General features: G+C 40.8%; 1 long non-coding RNA gene across 1 annotated transcript; it reads right to left on the minus strand.

Moving 5' to 3' along the window:
* Nucleotides 1-747: 747 nt before the first annotated feature.
* LOC122233127 lies at nucleotides 748-19,889 on the minus strand. The gene is made up of 3 exons (XR_006210601.1): nucleotides 19,729-19,889; nucleotides 18,951-19,029; nucleotides 748-851 (listed from the first exon to the last, which is right to left on the minus strand). It is a non-coding gene; the product is annotated as an uncharacterized LOC122233127 (long non-coding RNA).
* Nucleotides 19,890-20,717: the final 828 nt, after the last annotated feature.

Here is a 20,717-nt window from a genome sequence, read left to right on the forward strand (position 1 = left end):
CGTTGAGTTCTATCAATGCCCGCAATCTCTTTCTTCCTTTCTTCTTCTGTTCTTTAAGAAAAAAACCAAAACTACAGAATTTTGTAGTAATCACTTATACATTCTGGCAATTTGAATAAGAAGGCTTAGTATTAGAATGTCAAAATACATGCCTGACTTAACCAGGCTTAACTCTGGCCTGGACTTAACTGAGCTTCTAAGCAGTTGCTGTCTGAGGCATTGGCAGGCTTTGGCTTGTCAGACTCTTGGAGTTCTTCAGTGAAAAATCTCACAGATAAGGTAATTCTCTCCATTTAACTGCAAATGGGGGCAAGGCCATGTAACGGTCTTTCCAGACTCTCTGAATAAAAGATTTTTTAAAATAGGGGCGTCAAACCTTTGGTTGGGTTGGATGAACTTTAAACTCTTAATTTGGGCTCAGCTCAGTATCCCAGGATCATGGAATTGAGCCCCACATTGGGCTCTGCACTGAGCGTGGAGGCTGCTTAAGATTCTCTCTCTATCTCTCTCCCTCTGCCCCTCTCCACCACCCCCCTCTTAAAAAAAAAGATTTTTTTAAACACACTAGCTATTTTTTACATTGGATTTGCAAAGCTTATTATTTTTAAGAGTTCCGGAAAGCAACATGTCACAGGAAAAACAAGATAGACTATAAACATGGCTGTGTCACATTCTCTGGTCTGCTTTAAGGTGTTGGTAAAAAATCATCAAAATGAATCCAGGGGTGCAACATTGCCTTCTTTATGTTGCCTTCATTTTGTTCATTCTCTAGGCCAAGTGGGTGCAAACTGGAAAGCCAAACAGTAAATAGGCATTTTTCTCCTCAGTTTCAACCAGCAGCTTGTGCCTCCCTTTGGAAAGGAAAAACAAAATGATATTTTAACACATCTGAATAAAGAGACCAGGTTTTCTGCATGCAGGGCGCACTCAGCAAGAACCCGGCAAAGAAGAGGGTTCTAGAGGCTATACCTTTCATGTCTGGTGCAATTATTTTAACTGCTTCCAGGATTGCCCTAGCTAATGGTTTCATGGCCTCTGAACAGCTAAGAATGTTTGGGAGACAGATACACACACAAAAAAAGAAGACAGGAAAGTTTCACAAAAGGCCACGGAGTGTGACGGAAGCAAAACAGATTTCAGAATCAAAACGCTGTGTTCAAATCCATAACCCAACACTTCCTGGCTATATGGCCTGGACACATGTCACATGCTCTTTGAATGTCCAGTTCCGATGTAAAAAACAAAATGTAGATAACAGTACCTAGAAGGTAGGACAGAATTTTTCAAAATGCAAGTTGTTATACATTAGCAGGTCATAACATCATTTTGAGGTACACTTAACATTTTAACAAAATGAAAGAGTATAGAACAGAAAATATCAAGGGTCCATTACAAGATTCATAAGATAAGCATTGTTTCATGAATTTTTCTTCCATTTTATATATGCGTATAATTATGTTATCTATGTATATTACATACAAGTATATACACAGACATAATTAAAATGTATTTCTTGTTAAAGATCACAGGCAAGGCTTAAAAAATTATTGTATGGATTTCATATAGATTAGAAGGTATGTATATGAAAATACGTAGCATGTAGTAGATGTTCTGTTATTGGTGGTTTCCTTTCCAAGGAGAAATGACTATATCTGGACAAGTTTGTTACGAAATCACCACTTGTTATGGACTGAATGTTTGTGTTTTCCGCCCCCTGCCAAATTCACATGTTGAAATCCTAACCCCCAATGTGATGGTACCAGGAGGTAGAACCTTTGGGAAGTAACGTGGCCACGATGGCAGAACCTTCATGAATAGGATTAGTGCGTATAAAAGGTGCCCCAGAGAGTTCTTCTGCTCTCTTTCCGCCATGTAAAGATAGAAGTAGAAAATGAAAGTCTGCAACTGGGAAAAGGGGTCTCACAGTGACCCAACAATGTTGGCACACTGATTGCAGATTCCTAGCTTCCAAAACTGTGAGAATAAATTTCTACCATTTATAAGCCACCCAGTCTATGGTATCTTGTTATAGCAGCCTGAACTAAGACACCATGTTTATGTATAGGCCAGTGCTTCTCATTGCCTTCCTTTTTAAAAAAAAAAATTAATGTTTATTCATTTTTTGAGAGAGAAAGAGACCGAGCACATGCGGGGAAGGGGCAGAGACAGACAGACAGAATCTGAAGCAGGCTCCTGGCTCTGGCCGTCAGCACAGAGCCTGATGTGGGGCTCAAACCCACGAACTGCAAGATCATGACCTGAACCAAAGTCCGAAGCTTAACCGACTGGGCCACCCAGATGCCCCGCATTTTCTTCCTTTTTAATACAAGCTGTAACTTTTGGCATTTTGCTAAAACTAGCTTCTATGAGATATGAAGTGTCCCACCAAATGTTTGGACAGACCACTTTAAGATTATTTAGAAGGGGAGTTCATAAAACAAACTTCCTTACTTTGCGAAAATAGTCACCTGCCATTTGCTGTGGGTGATTAGTAAGAGAAAAATCAGCTCTTGTGAGTTTGTCTTTACTAATTTCCTGGATGTAAAAGCAACATCTACAGGAGAAAGGGAGCTCACTGAACGCCTTATACGTACTAGGCTCTGTAACTACCCCCCCCCCTTTATTTTACAACTCTGCGAGGTACGTATTATTTTTGCCTTTGTGCTCATGAAGAAACTGAAGCTCGGAGGAGGTGAGTTATTTGCCCCAAATCATGCAGCTAGCATGGAACGGAGCCTGGATTGAGATCCAGGTCTGACCACAAAGACTACGCCTTTTTCCTCTGACAAGAAATAGCCATGACCCCACATTTTTCAAAGCAATTCATCATTCCCTTTTCCTCCCAGAGAAAGATGGCTTTTACCCACTGGTAAGACAAGGGCTTTTTCCACCAGTAGTGGTGTTCTCAATCAGAAAAAAACAACCCACCGCTAAGTGCACGAAGAGCTGCCAGAACTTCATTTGTTCCCACGCACACGAAGACTGCTTTTCCAGCCTCCTCGCCCTTCCTACGGATGACCAGGTAAGTCCCACACTCATTCCCCAACCACAGTATTACTATGAGATTTAAAGAATGCAGAAACCAAAGGCCTCACATGTGTGACCACGTGTATGTGGGCACGCACACACACACACACACACACACACACACACACACACACACACCCCATGCCTCCCCCAGGAGTTCTTCTCAAAGTGCAAGCCCCCAGGAGCATAAAGAAGGTCATCCATCGTTATCTTACATTTGGCAAGGGCTGGAGTGGACTGTCTTTTCTTGACAAAAGCCAGACCAGGCGATGCACAGCATGGAAATGCCTGTGAAAACCAGTATCAGGAAAACAAAATGTTCTTATCAATGACATGTTAGGAGATGAATAAAATCTCCTGACTTAGCTCCAAATACCAGGATGGAGCACAGTCATAAGTCAATAAATGAAGAAGGTTGGTCCCACATTGTGTCTGAATCTCAAGGTGAAAAGAATAAGTTTACCAGTCAATCAGGCCCATTCAGTATCTTCATGGGAAGTGGGTGATGTTTATCTCCCTACCGTTTTGCTTGTACCTTTCTTGGTCAGAGATACTTTTTGACTTCAACGACCCACAAAAAAAGGAATTTTTTGTTCATTTGCTCCTGCTAAGGTGAAAATTAATGATGTGACTTGATATGCTACCTATTGTAGGGGCTTCTGCCTCATAAGCAGGGACAAATATAGCAAATACTTTTAATTGTCTAATTTTGTTCCTTAATGGAGAAGCTAGTTTTTCTTCCTGATCGCTTTTTATCATAAAAGGTAAATAAACCATGAGGCTGGGAAGGAGGAGAAAATGACAGAGACAAAGTCCCAACCAGTCGGGGGGGGGGGGTAGGAGCATAGAAATATCTGTCCTTCCTAGATGAAGGGCTAGAACAGAAGGGAAAACTCAGGTAAAGCGAGAAGGTTAAGCTCCAGATACCTTTTCCTCTTCCACTAGCTACCTCGAAGATGAGGTGACTTTGGAAACATCCAAAACATTGGACCTGGTGACCCATCTTAGTTTAGCATTGTATTGGTGAAGTCGTGGTCCAGAGATGAGCCTTAACCTTCAGCTATACATAATCTTGACCGCAGTGTAGGAAAAAAGGGGCATGGGGTAGGGTGTCAGTGAGAGGTTATAAATAGACCCAGGCATAAAGAGACTGTTGAATTATACCTGGATGAATTTACCACTGCTTTGGCAGTATAAGCAGGAAATAGATTGATTTCTTTCAGTAGATGCCTCCAATTCTGTTGAGCCCCCTTGACACTGAGTGGTACATCCCTTAGTGACATCCAGGACAGATTCCATACCTTCCCAGTCACTTTCAGGGATTAGAACAACCCCTTTTCAGTATTAAAGGCTGAATTCTATTCCCTATACTCCTGCTACTGATCTCAAACTTACACCAGTTTCGACTGAATTTAAAAAATGTTATACGTGGTTCCCACTTGTGACAAATGCAAGGACCAAGAGATGGCTAAGTCATGAATATTACCCTCATGATAACTCAGGATAACTCAAAAGCAGCAGACAAGGAAAGAGTACAAAATTCAGCTGCGGAAGCTAGGTTCGAGACGCAGAGCTTGGGCAGGGGAGACAGAATGGTTAGCTCCTTAGAAGGGGGACAGGAATGAAGGGGGCCAGGAAGTAGCGACATCTGAACTCAATGCACAGAGGGTCAACGGGGCATTCCCAGAGAGAAAGACATTCCAGGCAGAGTTGGTCAGGAGAACAAAACCACTCAAACATTAGGTGTAAATAACTCTCAGAACAGCTTAGGAGAGTAGGAACAGTGATGCTAAAGCCATGTGGAGAGGATGCAGAAATAATCCTCACATGATTGGTTCTTTCATCGACTCCCTCAAAAGCCTCCAGAGGTGAATCCCAAAGGAGGTACTTCTACGGGGAACTAAGTGAAGGAAATTTAAGTGCATTGTTTTCAAGCATTATTTTCAAGTAACCTCACTGGATTTGAGGGAAGACATGGGGGTTCTAGAAACTTCGGTCTCTCTCTTTTTTCACACTAGTCACTCATTTTAATTCTGCTCCCAGGAGGGGCCAGAACCACCATCGAAGTAAAATAAATAAATAAATGCGCTCTCTGGTGAATGTCAGAAAGACATTTGTTTCAAAATATACTGAGCAGTAGGCCTGTGTAGCCCCATCACCTAAGCCAAGAGTGGAGACAATGACTTCTGTTCTCTTCCGAATCCATTGTATGTATCTGGAGGCTGAGATGCTCAGGGTGATAGGTGAAGAATGTTTGCTTAATGTGTCTCATGGTTAAGTGCTTAAAAAGCTTCAAAATTCTTTCCCATCTGACCCGTTGTTCACAGCCAAGACTATTTATGAGATAGAATTGAATTTCCAGAGGACGTATTTCCTTGTTACAATCCTTAGTAATTAATATTTTATGGACAATTCTCACATTCTGCTAGATAGAACTGAGGACGTTGTTAGCCCTTAAGACTAATAATGTCTGAATTTCATTTTATGTAACAATAAAGATTGTAAGAATGTCATTTTTCTGGTTTAGAATCTTCATTTATTGCATTTGCTTTAATATGGGTACTGCTGTTTGAGCTGTTATTGTCTACATTTTCCCTTTCAGATGTGATCTGGGGAAATATTTTTCATCCCCTTTCACTCAGAACAGTGTCTGCCCTATAGTAGAAGCTCAACAAACACCTGTAATTCAGCAAAAGAACAACCATGGGAGAAAGGTTAGAGGTTGGGTTACGGAGTCAGAAACCTGATCCAAATCCTAGTTTCACCATTAACCAGTTGTATAAACTTGGGTGGTCAAGTCACTTAATATCTGGGAATCTCAATTCCTTCATCTTTACTCATGGGATAAAATACTCACCTCACCACACAACTTACGACTGTCATGTGAAAGGATGTACATGAAGAAGCCTGGCACAAATATAAGGAATCAATAAATCCTAGTGGAACCGAAACTTTAAGCCAGTGCTAAAATTATTATCACCTAAATATAGCTCCAAGATGTCGTCGCCTAACAATTCAACATGGCTAAACCTTTAGTTAATGCTGAGTGGTCACAAAGACTTCAAACTTCACTGCGCTTACAAATTTTGCCAAAGTGCAGATCCCTCAGCTGTACCCATGAAGATATGGATTCATAAAGGCTCTGTATTTCTAATAAGCACCTTGGGTCATGCCTGTGCAGGTGGTCTATGGCCCAAACTTGGACAAAAATGAAACTAAGGGCAGTGGCATAATTTAATTGGCAAAAAAAAAAAAAAAAAAAAAAAATTTAGATTAAGAGGGTGATAGCCCATAGCTAACTTGCATCCCAAACTATGGAGGGCCGGAGAGTGGGAAGGAGATGGAAAGCAAACAGGAAAGTTTTCACCAGCCTCTCGCCGCCTCCCCCACCAACTCACAAGAGTTACAGGATTCCAGATGAATGGCAGGATTGTTCAAAGAAGGAGGATATCTGTACTGCTGGGGGCGGGGGTGGGGGGGGGGTGGGGGGGGGTGAGGTTGGGTAGGAGTGTGTGACTAACCCAGAAATATTTCTAAGTGTTTGGATATTAGAGAAGGCCAAAATGCCTTTTTCTCTCCCTCTCCCTATGCTACCACTACCGCAGACAAGCCTTAAAGCCATGTTTATTTCAGAACAAATCTAATCCATACATTTGTCTTGTTTAGACTTGTGTCAAAAATGTTTTTAGTGTTAATATAGAAGCAAGAAAAACCTTTTTTACTGTAAAAACAGCAAAGAGAAACAAATCTACCTTTGGTAAATATATTTTAACAATAGATATTCAGAATTGAAGACAGGGGGCTAAACAGAAAAACAATGTTGCAATTCAAAAGCAGTCAAGACAGATCTTTCTATAGCTGCAGAATGTTTAATTCCATCCAAAGCAAACATTCTCAACCGCTTTGAACTCTTAATTTACTGCTCTTGTGCACACATCCTTTCACTATGGCAGGTAAAAAGGACACATTGTAATTAAGAGTAAATTAGTTTTGATACTTCATCATGATACTTAGATTACTTCAAGCCACTTTTTAAGAGATAAATTTTTTCATGCAAGAGACTTGCCTTTAATCACAAAGCAGCCACAATGCTATTTATGTTTATTTCCTGAGGGTGAGCCAAGCACATTAGGGAAGTAGGACAGCTGTACTGTCTTGTAGTTCTGAATTTAGTGAATGCTTGTATATGGTTCTTTTCACAATCAAAGCTGACATCATAAGAGCTTTATACACCAAAGACAACCAAAGTATTTTGTCATCAGGGACACTGCCCAAAGTGGTACACTACCCTCCATGAGGGGAGAAGCTGAAATGAGAGCAGAGGTAATCCGCCAAATCCTAGAACAGAAAAAAACTTGCATCCTGATGTATTTTCCAGGCTGCCTTGAGGAGACAGGACAATGTAGTGGGGACAGCACAGGTTTGCATGCCTAATATGCTGAAATACTGACTCTCTGCTCTTGTCCATCAATGTCTTTGAGTGAGCCTTGAGTGTCCTTCAAGGCTCATCTATAATATGTGGGTGATAACACCTTGTAGGATCCTTCTAAGTGGTGAAACAGATAATATATAAGGGCACCTGGGTAGTTCAGTCAGTTGAGCACCCAACTCTTGATTTCTGTTCAGGTCATGATCACAGAGTCATGGGAATGAGCCCTGGGTCGGGCTCTGTGCTGAATGTGGAGCCTGCTTGGGAATCATTCTCTCTCTCTCTCTCTCCCCACCCCCCCCCCCCCCGCCTCTGCCAGTCTCCGCAACTTGTGCCCTCTCTCTGTGTCTAAAATAAAAAAAAGAAAATAATAAAAAAAAGAAGTAGGGGCGCCTGGGTGGCTCAGTCGGTTGAGCATCTGACTTCAGCTCAGGTCATAATCTCACAGTTTGTGAGTTCAAGCCCCACATCAGATTCACTGCTGTCAGCACAGAGCTCACTTTGGATCTTCTGTCCTCCTCTCTCTCTGCTTCTCCCCTGCTCAAGCGCACTCTCTCTCTCTCTCTCTCAAAAAATAAAATAAACATTTTTTTAAAAAAAGAAGTAAAATAGATAATATATGAAAAGTTCAAAGCAGTGGCATACCAGGGTGGGTACTGAAAGGAGATGTTCACCCAGGTATAGGTAAAAAGTTGATACACTACCGGAGAGATTTAGAAACAATAATAAAACTGACTAAAAGTCAACTTGTCTTTTGTTAGTATAATCCACAGACGATTCTAAATGAACCCACTTACCCAATACTTCTCCCACCAGGGTAGGGAACTCCCACTGAGCCACTCCCCCACCACGGTATGTACTTGGCTTAGTGACTGGAGCACAGTAGGTCCTTAGGAAATGCTAGTCCTCCCTTAATGGAAATAAACTAAATATATGTGAAAATAGATCTAACATAAGAAAAGAGCCTTCGGGCATGAATCTTTTTCAGCTCCAACTGAGCTCCAGTTAAGGACAGTAAAAAATAACATTTATAAGATTTTGCAAAACTGATTTCTATCATCCAAGTGTTGACTGTCTTTACATGCTGTCTCCCTGTTCACCCTATACTTCACCTCCTCCATGAAGAAGAGATTATCTACCCCATAGACATCAGGAAGCAATATGGATTTTGTGATGTCTTGGGGGAGATGGAGATGGTTTCTATCACACACAAAGTATTTCTCTCCAAAAATCCCCATTACACATCTCCATTTCTCCAAAATTCATCCTGAGCTCCCATCCAAAGGTCACCTCTCTATCCTTCCTGACATAGACTTCCAGTCTCAGACTGCAGTACCTGGCCGTGGATCTTTCCTTTGGGCCTCCCTGTATCATTTAACCAGACCCATTTAGATCCATCCAGATCCTTCCTGCTGTCTTCCAGTCTGGGAAAGACCAGCAAATATCAGATCCTTCTGCCACCGTGTGTGAACTGAGTCAATAGTATATAACAACAAAACAGCAACAAAATCTTCCTTTTTTTTTTGTTCACATATGGAAATTTTTACATTCCGCCTTTGTGCTCATTAACACCCAGAACTAACTGACCCACAGGAAGGGACAGAAAGAAAGGCACTCCAGTAGCTTTATCATAAATCACCCAGTTGAGTTTTAGTTCATACAATTAATTCAAAACACCCATAAAATAGCCCCATGGCCGTTAAGCATCAAATCCTAGAACAGTATCATACTGATACTTAATGGTTCTCTGCCTTTACACTCATCTTTCCAAAAGACAACCCCAAGAAAAACGAAAAATTTAAGCTGAATATCACATTGCTTTTATTTATTAAGAAGAATAAAAACTTCACAACAGTACACACATTGATGAAACAGAAGTGACGTAATAATAGAGTGGAAAAGAAGGCAATCATGTAGAGGTCATTTTTAGCACAACTCTCTCATTTCACAAAGTTAGAGTTCATGGTTGCAAACAGTAGAAACTATTTAAGCAGAAAAGTTGTTTTCTGGAAAGCTATTGGATAGCTCACAGAATTAAGATGAAGAGTAAAAAGCAAAACTGAAAATACGGGCAGGAACCAAGGGAGTAACCAGTTGAGAGACGATCAAAATCATTCCGTGGGAACGGTTTTGGACTCTGCCACTGGGGGCACCAACACTGGACACTCATCGTTAACACCACTGGACCCTTACATCCACCATCACATAAACAATCACTGGCTGTCCTGGCATCTCTCTACCATGCCTTCAAGAGTCAAAGTCCTACGGTCAATTAATCTCTGACAAAGGAGACAAGAATATGCAACAGGAAAAAGATAGTTTCTTCAATAAATGCTGCCGGGAAAACTGGGCAGCTACATGCAACAAAGAGTGAAACTGTACCCCCCTCTTTCGTCATACACAATAATAAACTCAAAACAGATTAAAGACCTAAAGGTAAGACACAAAACCATAAAACTCCTAGAAGAAAACATAGGATATGGAGAGAAAGAAACCCTAATGGTGTAACCACTATGAAAAACAGTATGAGAGTTCCTCAAGAAACTAAAAATAGAAATATTATATGATCCAGTAATTTAACTACTGGGCATTTACCCGAAAAAGATGAAAACACTAATTTGAAAAGATATATAACCCCTACATTTATTGCAGCATTATTTACAATAGCCAATCTATAGAAGTAACACAAGTATACATTCATAAAGGATTGGATGAAGAAAATATGAGATATAGATATAGATGATATAGATATAAATAGATAGTGATAGATTGATCGATACATAGATAGATAATGGAATATTACTCAGCCATAAAAAAGAATGAGATCTTGCCATATGCTATAATGTGGATGGACCTAGAGTGTATAATGCTAAGTGAAATAAGCCAAAGAAAGACAAATACCAAATGATTTCAGTTATATGAGGAATCAAAAAAATAAATAAATAAACAAAAGCTGAAACAGACCTATAAATACAGAGAACAAACTAATGATTATCAGAGGGGAGGGGGGTGAGACGGATTGGCAAAACGAGTGAAGGAGAGTGGGAGACACAGTGTTGCAGTTGTGTAATGAGTAAGTCATGATGATAAAAGGTACAGCAGACGACATACGGTCAATGCAATGGTAATATCACTGTGTGGTAACAGAGGGTAGTACACTTGTGATGAGCACAGCATAACGTAGAGACTTGTTGAATCATTATGCTGTATATGTGAAAATAATGTAATATTGTAGGTCAACTATACCTCAATAAAATAAATTAAATAAATAATGAGATCTACTTACTTGGGGAAAAAGAAAGAGTCAAAGTCCTAGGCTGCCATGCCCAACTGGATCAACCTTGGGTCACATTTCTAGGGGTAACAGCTCCCTCACCCAGATACCATACATATACATGAATGCCCAGCGGGCTTCTGCTAGGTGTTTCAGCCTGCAGTCTCAGAGAATCTCTGGGGTAGGGAGTGAGAGGCATGTGGCACAGGGCCCGGGTGAGGTGCAGTCAGACTGTACCTGCAGGAAGCTGGTCAAAGTCCACACACATCTGGTCATCTGATTCTATGGTCATGGCCATGGAGGCCAAGAAGATTTAAAGTATAAACAAGAATGTGGTTTTTTCACATACTCCAATATTAACATCAGTGACACTGGGTTTTTTCAAAATATGGCAAGATCACAGGAAGCCTTATCGGATTGTATTGACCCTTTCAACAATTAAAAACTGTAACTCTAGGGACACCTGGGTGGCTCCGTTGGTTAAGCATCAGACTTTGGCTCAGGTCATGATCTGACAGTTCATGGGTTTGAGTCCGCATCGGGCTCTGTGCTGACAGCTCAGAGCCTGGAATCTGCTTCAGATTCTGTGTCTCTCTCTCTGCCTCCCCCCAACTCATGCTCTGTCTCTGTCTCTCTCTTTCTTGAAAATGAATAAACATTAAAATTTTTTTTTAAAAAACCCATAACTCTAAGCAATAGATTCCACATCAGTTTCATAGGCATTAACAATAAAACAATTAGAAAATGAATATGAGCCAGAGGAAGAAAATGAAAATCATCACTGGTAAATATCTTTTCATAGAAATAAAAGCCATTCTACAACATCATTTTTCTGACTCCATTTAAGCTATTAAAGTTCGGCTAAATATGATTTGCAGGCAAAATACAATGCTTTAATGGTCAGTAGATTGCTAGCTATAACTCTTAAAACTGTTGATTACAGTAACAGCCAAAGTAACGTTTCTAAGAGCAGAAATAAAATTCATAGAAAAAAAAAAAAAAACTTCCCGACTAAGTAGCTAATTGAGCAGAGTTTTAATGATCTTCTCTCAAGATAGTCTCAAAGGCCATGCTTGCATAATTATTCATGTTAACTCCACACTAACCCAAGAAATCCTATACCACAGAAAGGTCACTAAGGAATGAAAGGGAAAAAATAAAGAATTGATGGCAAACAGCGACACGATCAGTTACCATACTCAGTCAGATGATTAAATCTCAGCTGCCTGCGCAAGCTAAGTCTCAAATAAACATTTGTTGACTGATGAGTGAATGACTGAGAAAGTCAAAAGGAAAACCATGACCTGTTTTTGGCTGCACAGCTTGAAAAATTCAAGGGAAAAGGAGAGAAAAGAATTTGGTTTCAGTATTTCTCTATCAGACTATGGTGGAAAGTTAATACATGGGACCCTATACATATGTGCTCCGTTTTGAACTTTATTTTTTAATATATTTTTAAATGTTTGTTTGTTTATTTATTTAGAGAATTCACATGAGCAGGGTAGGGGGAGAGAAACAGAGAGAGAGAGAGAGAGAGAGAGAGAGAGAGAGAGAGAATCCCAAGCAGGCTCCACGCTGACAGTGCGTGGGGCTCGATGTAGGGCTCGATCTCATGAAGCATGAGATCATCATGACCTGAGCCAAAACCGAGAGTGGGACGCTTAACTGACTAAGCCACACAGGAGCTCCTTTTTGACCTTTAAAATAAAAACTGATTTTTCTTAACTGCAACAATATCAATCGTAATGAGTTTACCAGAAACTGAAGCACAAGACAAGGCATATCTATAAGGGAAGCTTGTAGAAATGGCGGGGTCTCCTGTTCAAGTGCATCTTTGGAAGCACTTTGTCTTTTAGACAAACCATGGCAAATTAGTCATGCCAATTGGTCATGGCAAATTGGTCATAGAGGATGATGATACTCTACAGAAGTGTACACGCACTGGGGATATAGGATCCCCAAATAATATAAATTCAAAAACCTTACGTTGGAAGTAGTCTTAGAACTTAATCATCTCAATGACCCCACTGAAGAATCAGCTTAATATACAACCCCTAGAAAATGGTACTCACAGAAGTCTCTGGCAGAACGAAAATGTATGTAAGGGTTAAGCAAGATCAAAAGATCTTGAGCACATACAAGTAAAGCTCTTTTCCCATTTTCCCTGAGGAACCCAGCAGAAAATAGTTACAGGAATGAGATTCACAGTGAAAGATTTTTAAAGAAAATTGGAACACCATTCAGCCTTGAGAAAAGACAATGACAGTGAACTTCAAGATTTTTTTTTCTCTCTCAGGGTATGATCCGTTTCTAAATACCCACAGAAGGCCACAAAAGGAAAATTTTTAAATGATAAGCCATTTCATTCTTTTTATTCTATTTAAATTATAAAGCAGAAAAATGTCCTAAGAGGGAAAAAATCCTGAAGGTATGTGGCTAAACTCACTCATTCTGTGGAGATATTGGAAAAACAGCCAGATTTCAGTATAGCCTAAAGGCAAGAATAGCTGGACCACCTCCAAGACCCCATCAGTCTAGTATCAAAAACATCAGTGCTCTCATCAAGTCTTTCATGTGCCTCAGAAGAATTCAGGAAGTTCAGTGACTTTGGAGGTCAAAGTTAAGGAGTCCAAGAATTCTATCTATAGCATTGCCAAGAACCTCAGAGTTTATGAATGTTTTTTAAAGATGGTTGAACAACTTCATGAGGGACAGAGAAAAAGAGAATACATTAGTGAAGACTCAAGTTCTTTCAAAACTTTTCTGGAGGGGCACCTGGGTGGCTCAGTTGGTTAAGCATCCAACTTCGGCTCAGATCATGTTCTCACAGGCCGTGAGTTCGAGCCCCATATTGGGCTCTGTGCTGACAGCTCAGAGCCTGGAGCCTCCTTTGGATTCTGTGTCTCCCTCTCTCTCTGACCCTCTCCTATTCACACTCTGCTTCTCTCTCTCTCATATAAATAAACATTAAAAAGAATTAAAAAACCTTTCTGTAAACATTTGTATTCCTTTCCATTAGGTCTGAGGCTTGATTTCAACATATCTACAAAATAATAAATAAGCTCATTACTGTTTCTAGGATGCTGGAAGAAGACACGAGATCTCTGGGTTAGAAACAAAGGACTTTACTCATGGCAAAGCAGGCAGTATGAGCATTAGTATTTGGCACGTCACTTGTCTTTCAAATCCTACAGAGGGACAGAGGGACAGAGGGCCCAGAGGGACTTCTGCACACATTGGTGGCACTAAAGGCAAGGAACACAGAACTTGTGGAACTCATCATTCCATTGGAAGCAAGCCTCCACTCTGTCCCAGAGACAGACGTTACTTATCTCTCAAGGCTGCTGAGTGAAAACACAGTCCTGAGAAATGGCCTGGGTATAAAGTGATGTTGGCCTTGCGTTCTTGGGCTACTCAGCAAGATGTTTAGGAGTACAGGATAACTACGGACACTATGTCTCCCATTATTTCCTCTCACTATCCCATTCTCTTACCTAACCCTCCTTTCTCTCCTAAAACTGTGAGGCAAAGGAAATACCAGTGAATGGACTCAGACCCTTCCTCCAGCCTAGCTCATCACATCTTTAAGGTCTATGGCCTGAAGACAGCCCCTCAAACTCAGTTTCTTATACCATTTCGGATTCTGAGGACCAGTATCATCCTCTCTTGGTTTCCTTAAAGACTAGCTTTCTACGGCTTTAATATGCCCCCCTTTGGTGTCTAACTTCTATCTCCTTGTTGTCTTGACAGCACTAGAATGATCTTGTACTACACCATATACAGATCCCTCAAAAGATCCATTTTCTCACTCTGTCACTCATCGAGACCCTACATCCATAAGCATTTCTGAGAAAGATGAATTTCAGCAAACAGAACATCGATTTATGAAAGCATTATGGCTCTACTTTGGAATCAACAGTGGCCCAATGCATTCCATTTTCTGCAGTTTTATCTTCGTAGAAACTGTTCACGATAGCTGCGACCAATAACGTTCACATCTTGGGTCAGGGGAAATTCCCAGCCACCAGTCATAATACAACTCTCCTTCCTTTACCCAGGAAAGCATAATAAAAGCAAGTAAAAGTGATGTCATTATAGAGAAATTTTTGAATTCATTCCCGTTTATTTGGTTAGAAAGTAAATCGCTTTCGGGGCCCCTGGGTGGCTCAGTTGATTAAGCGCTTGACTTTGCCTCAGGTCATGTTCTCACAGTTCATGGGTTCCAGTACCGCACCGGGCTCTCTGTTGTCAGTAAAGAGCCTGCTTTGGATCCTATGTCTCCCCCTCCCTCCACCTCTCCCCCTGTTTGCACGCACACGCACTCTCTCTCTCAAAAATAAATATTAAAAAAAAAAAAAAAAAAGACCTACTGAAACCTTCAGAGTTTAGCCAACATAAATTTCCATAAAAACATTTCCTGACTGCATTGGTTTTGGTCTATTTTAAGGTTAATTTAATGAAAGTACCAAGAAATTGTAATTGAGATTTTTTAACTCTTAGAAGCATTTCAAGTATTGCTAAGAGAAGAATTTGATTCTATGAGCTTTATGACACACACCCACGTGCACACCACACAAACACACAGAACATTGTCTTGTGTAACTCTTACACTTGAAAGAGAGTCGGGTTTTTTTTCTTTTCTTCTTTCTGTTATTTTTTAAATGTTAATTCATTTTTTTTCCATTTTTTTAACATTTACTCATTTTTGAGAGACAGATCGTGAGTGGGGGAGGGGCAGAGAGAGAGGGAGACACAGAATCTGAAGCAGGCTCCAGGCTCTGAGCTGTCAGCACAGAGTCCGACGCGGGGCTCGAACTCACAAACCGTGAGATCACGACCTGAGCTGAAGTCGGATGCTTAATCAACTGAGCCACCCAGGCACCCCTAACATTTATTCATTTTTGAGAGAGAGAGAGAGAGAGAGAGAGAGAGAGAGAGAGAGAGACAGCACGGGCAGGCAGAGAGAGAGGGAGACACAGAATCCAAAGCAGGCTCTAGACTCTGAGCTGTCAGCACAGAATCTGACACAGGCCGAAACCACAAACTGCAAGAGTCAGTTTATCCATTTGCTGGGCTTCTTCACCAACCAGATACTTGTGCCATGCCTCGGGGCAGGGCAGAGGAGGGGCAACCCCAGGGGCAGGCCTTCTTCCATAGCCCTTTTGAAAAAAGTTAATTCGGCAAATGACAGGTCCACCATTTCTCCTACATCCATATTGGGAAGCTCCCAAGTGTAGTCACACATCTACCAAAGAGGGGGTTGGTCCCTATGCACAGAGGCACGAGGTATGGAGGCCAATTGGCTATCTCTGCTTCTCCCTTCCTCTCAATATCTAATGCTCTTTGATCTCTCTGATTTTAATATTCTCAGATCACACTCACTGTTTATGGGTCATGTAGAGGTAGGAGGGACAATCAGGAGCATTCCCATGGGAAGAGCCTCCTACTGTGGGGGTTCCAGAGGTGTCTGCCCCCATTTCTCAGTATCTCACCACATGTGGGCGCCATGCTAAGTGTTCCGACAGTTTACATACCTTTCGTTATCACAACAGTCCCCTGAATGTTCTCTAATAGTTGAGGAATCGGATGCAGAGAGGGTGTAAATGCCTCGCCCAGGGACCCAAGTGTCAGGCTCCAGAGCCCATGCTCTGTCCATGGACTGTGCTATAAAAGATCCAAAGGTGATCTTGAAGCCATTTTCTAGAACTTGAACTGTTACCTCTGGGAGGTCATTGTCCCTTTGCTCTTTCTGCTAAGGCTCAAACAAAAGAACGTGAGCGCAAACTACACGGCAAGAAAATTCGGGTAGACATGATAATAACGACACACTGAAACAGGGAGCTGGGAAACCAGCGACACTCCATCTTTAAGAGCACCTATAGAGGCAACAGCAACTGCCCATCTTTAGTTGTTTAGAGAAGACACAGGAGATCTTTCTTCTTTCAAGGTCAACTGATCCAAAGGGGAAAACTGAATCAAGGGAATACTAATTGCTAAGATTTAAGGTACTGGTTCTTCAGTGCCAGATTTTATTCCAGTGCTTTTCATTAGGGAATAAAACGAAGATCAGAAAAAAGCGAAGCACAATTTTTTCCTTGGAAAAGTAAACACTCTCCTCAAACTATTTTTTTAAGTTACAAACCATAAACCTCTATTTCACTAATTCTTTAGCTCTATGGGCAGTTAAAAAACTGTGTGGAGGGGTGGGTGAAGAAAGTGAAAATAATAAAAGCAATGCAAGGGTACAGCAGTGGAGAGGAGGGAGTAAGGAGAATATAGGAATAAAGGAGAAACACATTTAAAGGGGAGAAAGGAAGACAGAAAGACTCAGAAGGAGAGAACGGGAGAAAAAATGGAGACGCAAACTAATGAAGAGAGAAGACGAAGGAAAGGAAACCATGGTAAGATGATTTTTTTTTAAGTTTATTTTTTTATTGTAGGAGAGAGAGAGAGTGAGCAGGTGAGGGGCAGAGAGAGAAGGAGACAGAAAGAATCGCAAGCATGTTCCGCGCCATCAGCACACAGCCAGACGCGGGGCTCCAACTCACGAACCATGAGATCATAACCTGAGCCGAAACCAAGAGTCGGACACATAACTGATTGAGCCACCCAAGTGCACCAGAACACCATAGTAAGATTTTTACTTCACACTCTGCTGTTCAGTTAGGTTGTGAGTGCAACTTTAGGCCAAAATGTCAATGGCTTATTTCCTTCTACAATGCCTCGTTAACTGCTTAACCATTGTTCACAGGTCTCTAATGTCTCTTATTCAGTTTTCAGAGTCTTGGCACCAACTGATCTAACTACAGCAGCTATTTGGAAAAAAATATTGTTCGGACCACTCGCAGGGAGCCAGGGACTATCATTTTCATACTGAACAAAATCAAAATGAAAGACAAACTGACCAAGTCTGAAGCAACTTCAATACTACGTGAGGAAGCGAACTGGATTACACGGTTTACGCTTCTGTTCAATGCCAAAAAATAAAATTAAGTTAAAGCCATCAAGAAGCATAATATACTTGTGACGCATTCTCACATAAAAGCATACTCTTGGCTGGATTCTAGACTTCCTCCCTTTGCTACGTCTGTTCCTCAAGCTAGTCAGAGTCTATTTATCGTCCTTCTCTGCTCGATAAGTTCTTTTGGCCAGTCTCATCGCCTCCTTAACATCTCCAAGGTGTTAACTACATCATAACTACAGCATAACAGCGACGTGGCTCTCCTAGCCTCATTGATCTTGGCTTCCCATTCATTACTATATTCCACCCTAAGTCAAGGTACTGAGGAATAGTAGCACACTTTTTTTTTTTAACTTTTTTTAACGTTTATTTATTTTTGAGACAGAGAGAGACAGAGCATGAATAGGGGAGGGGCAGAGAGAGAGGGAGACACAGAATCTGAAACAGGCTCCAGGCTCTGAGCTGTCAGCACAGAGCCCGACGCGGGGCTCGAACCCACGGACCGTGAGATCATGACCTGAGCCGAAGTCGGACGCTTAACCGACTGAGCCACCCAGGTGCCCCAGTAGCACACTTTTTAAGTTCAGTGGAAAATTCAGTCCAAGTACATCTCTGCAGGCAAGTTTACAGATTTGTATGACACAAAATGGAATTTTGGAAGCGGAGTCGAGATGTTGTGGAACAGTCAGGAAGTCACCAGATGTTACTGTTACAGAGACTATAAAATGCTTTCTTCTAAATGTGCATGTGATTAGATCTTGGGGGAGCTACTCTATCATTATAGTAATGGGTTTGTTTTTTTTTTTCTTACAAAGTTGCATTTTTCCTACTCAAAGTCTCTTTTGACTAAATGAATTTCATATGTGTAATCAAAGCATTATGCATGTCATTGTACTTGGAGCTAATTTGAGCAATTTTTGTTAAAATTTGCCCACATGGTAAAGCACTCTTTGAAAACAATCTCATGAAAGAGACTTTTTAAAGTTATTATTTTAAACATAACCATGCATCTTTACTTCAGCTTCAGTATTTTTGCTCTTCAACCAAATGGGCATCCTTAGACACAGCATGTTTTTACATCACTGTGGGAATGACATTTTGGTTCTTAAGCAGTAACCAGAAGGTTGTATATTACACTACAAGAAAATGTTAAAACTTCAAAACCTCCTAGAAGTAAATAAATTTTTAAAATATTATTAATAGGGAAAAATTGAAAATAACTTCAAGAGTATTCATTCATTCACTCAGTGAGTGCCTACCTTGTGCTAGCTCTGTTCTAGGCACAGGAAAACCACAGGACAGGGCTTAGAACAGTCCCCATCTCATGAAGCTCTCATCCTAGAGGAATAGGAAATTGGTTACATAAATTTTGGTGTATTCAAAGAGTAGAATACTGTATGATCCTATTAATGATGTGGTACAAATATATTTATTGATTAAAGCGACATTCATAGCGTAGTAAATACATAGATAACAGATGATTACGATGTGATGACTTTTATTTCATATATATAGTAACATACGAGGTAACAATTATTTGTGAGAATTCTTGGTATCAAAGTTGTGGTTACAGAAAAATTATTCGAATTTTACTATAGGTTCTAAATACTTCACATAAATGATTTTCTCTTATCCTCAGTCCAACTTTGTGCGGAGCTTGGGGTTAATACCATATTAAGTCCATTTTTAAAACAAGAGAATGAGGATTGAGGCACAGAGAGATTAATTAGCTTGCCTAAAACCACACAGCTCGTTGGGATTTAAACCCAGGAAGTTTGGCTCTGGAGATGTGCGGTTTGAACAACGTGCTATCTTGACTCACGTGTGCTTAGGCTCATACTGTGTGAGTTCAAGTCCAGGCTAAGCTATTTGTCAGTCATAGGATCTTGAGCATGTTATTTAACCTCCTTAAGCCTTCACATCTTCCATTCTGAAATGCAGAAAACAGTAGCCACCCTATCACATACTGTTAACATGTGGATTCGGTGAGAAAATCTGTGTAATCCCCGGCACACAGGAAGTACTCAAAAAAATTACCTTCATCATCTTCATGATCATCATCTTCAAATTCTGGGGGAATAGATGCCCAAATATTAACAGCGGTACTCTCTAGAAGGTATAATCACAGAAGAGCTTCCTTTTCTTCTTTTCATTTAACAGCACTTCCTACTTTCTCCATAATATATATGTATTGTGTGGTTCACAAACTATGGGATATAAAGTAAAATTCACATTTCTCAATTGCTGCACGCAACAAACATAATCATTTCTATAGAGATAGACACAATGCTAACAATGCTAAACTTTCACGGAACACATTCCATTTATCAGGCAGCACTTGGGTTGAGGAAAACATAAACATGAATAAGACATACAGCAAGCTCTGACAGATCTTACATTTTAATAGGCAGGGAAAATAGTATAAAGGGAGAAGTGTCAAGACATCAAGGGAGTATTTTAAGAGAGACACGCATACAATGTTATACGAGGCCACCAGAGACTGGAACCTGCCCAGGAAGCAAGAGAAGAATTCACACTGAAGTGGATGGAAGTGTGAGGCACAGGGATCAGGAAACATGTCCCCCCACTTCTCACAGGAAAAAACAGATTATAACTATAATATGAGAGAAGTGTCAAAAGTAACAAAAATCAGCTGCATAAACTATGGGCTGTATGTAAGTCACAGTTCTATTTATAAGGGACTTAAAATCTACCAGTGCCATATCTAAGCACTCTGTGCACCCCCCTGGCAATCACATCACCTCTCAGCATGACTACAGTTGAGCCTTTAGCCTAAGTCCTAAAAATGAGTAGGAACTTTCTAAGTGGATAAGTTGGGCTGGGAGCATGGGAGACTTTTCTGGACAAATTAACTGAAGGTGGCGGGGGTTGGGGGGGGGGTGGAAATGACACAGAGTTCTTAGAGAAAAGATGCAGGGACAAAAAGGAGCCTGACCCCTGGGAGGTGTCCATATATGAGGAGGACTGATAGGAAGAAAGATGATAGGTCTTATTTGAATTCCCAG

The sequence above is a fragment of the Panthera tigris genome, chromosome D4 (assembly GCF_018350195.1).
Source record: "Panthera tigris isolate Pti1 chromosome D4, P.tigris_Pti1_mat1.1, whole genome shotgun sequence".
NCBI classification, from domain to species: Eukaryota; Metazoa; Chordata; class Mammalia; order Carnivora; family Felidae; genus Panthera; species Panthera tigris.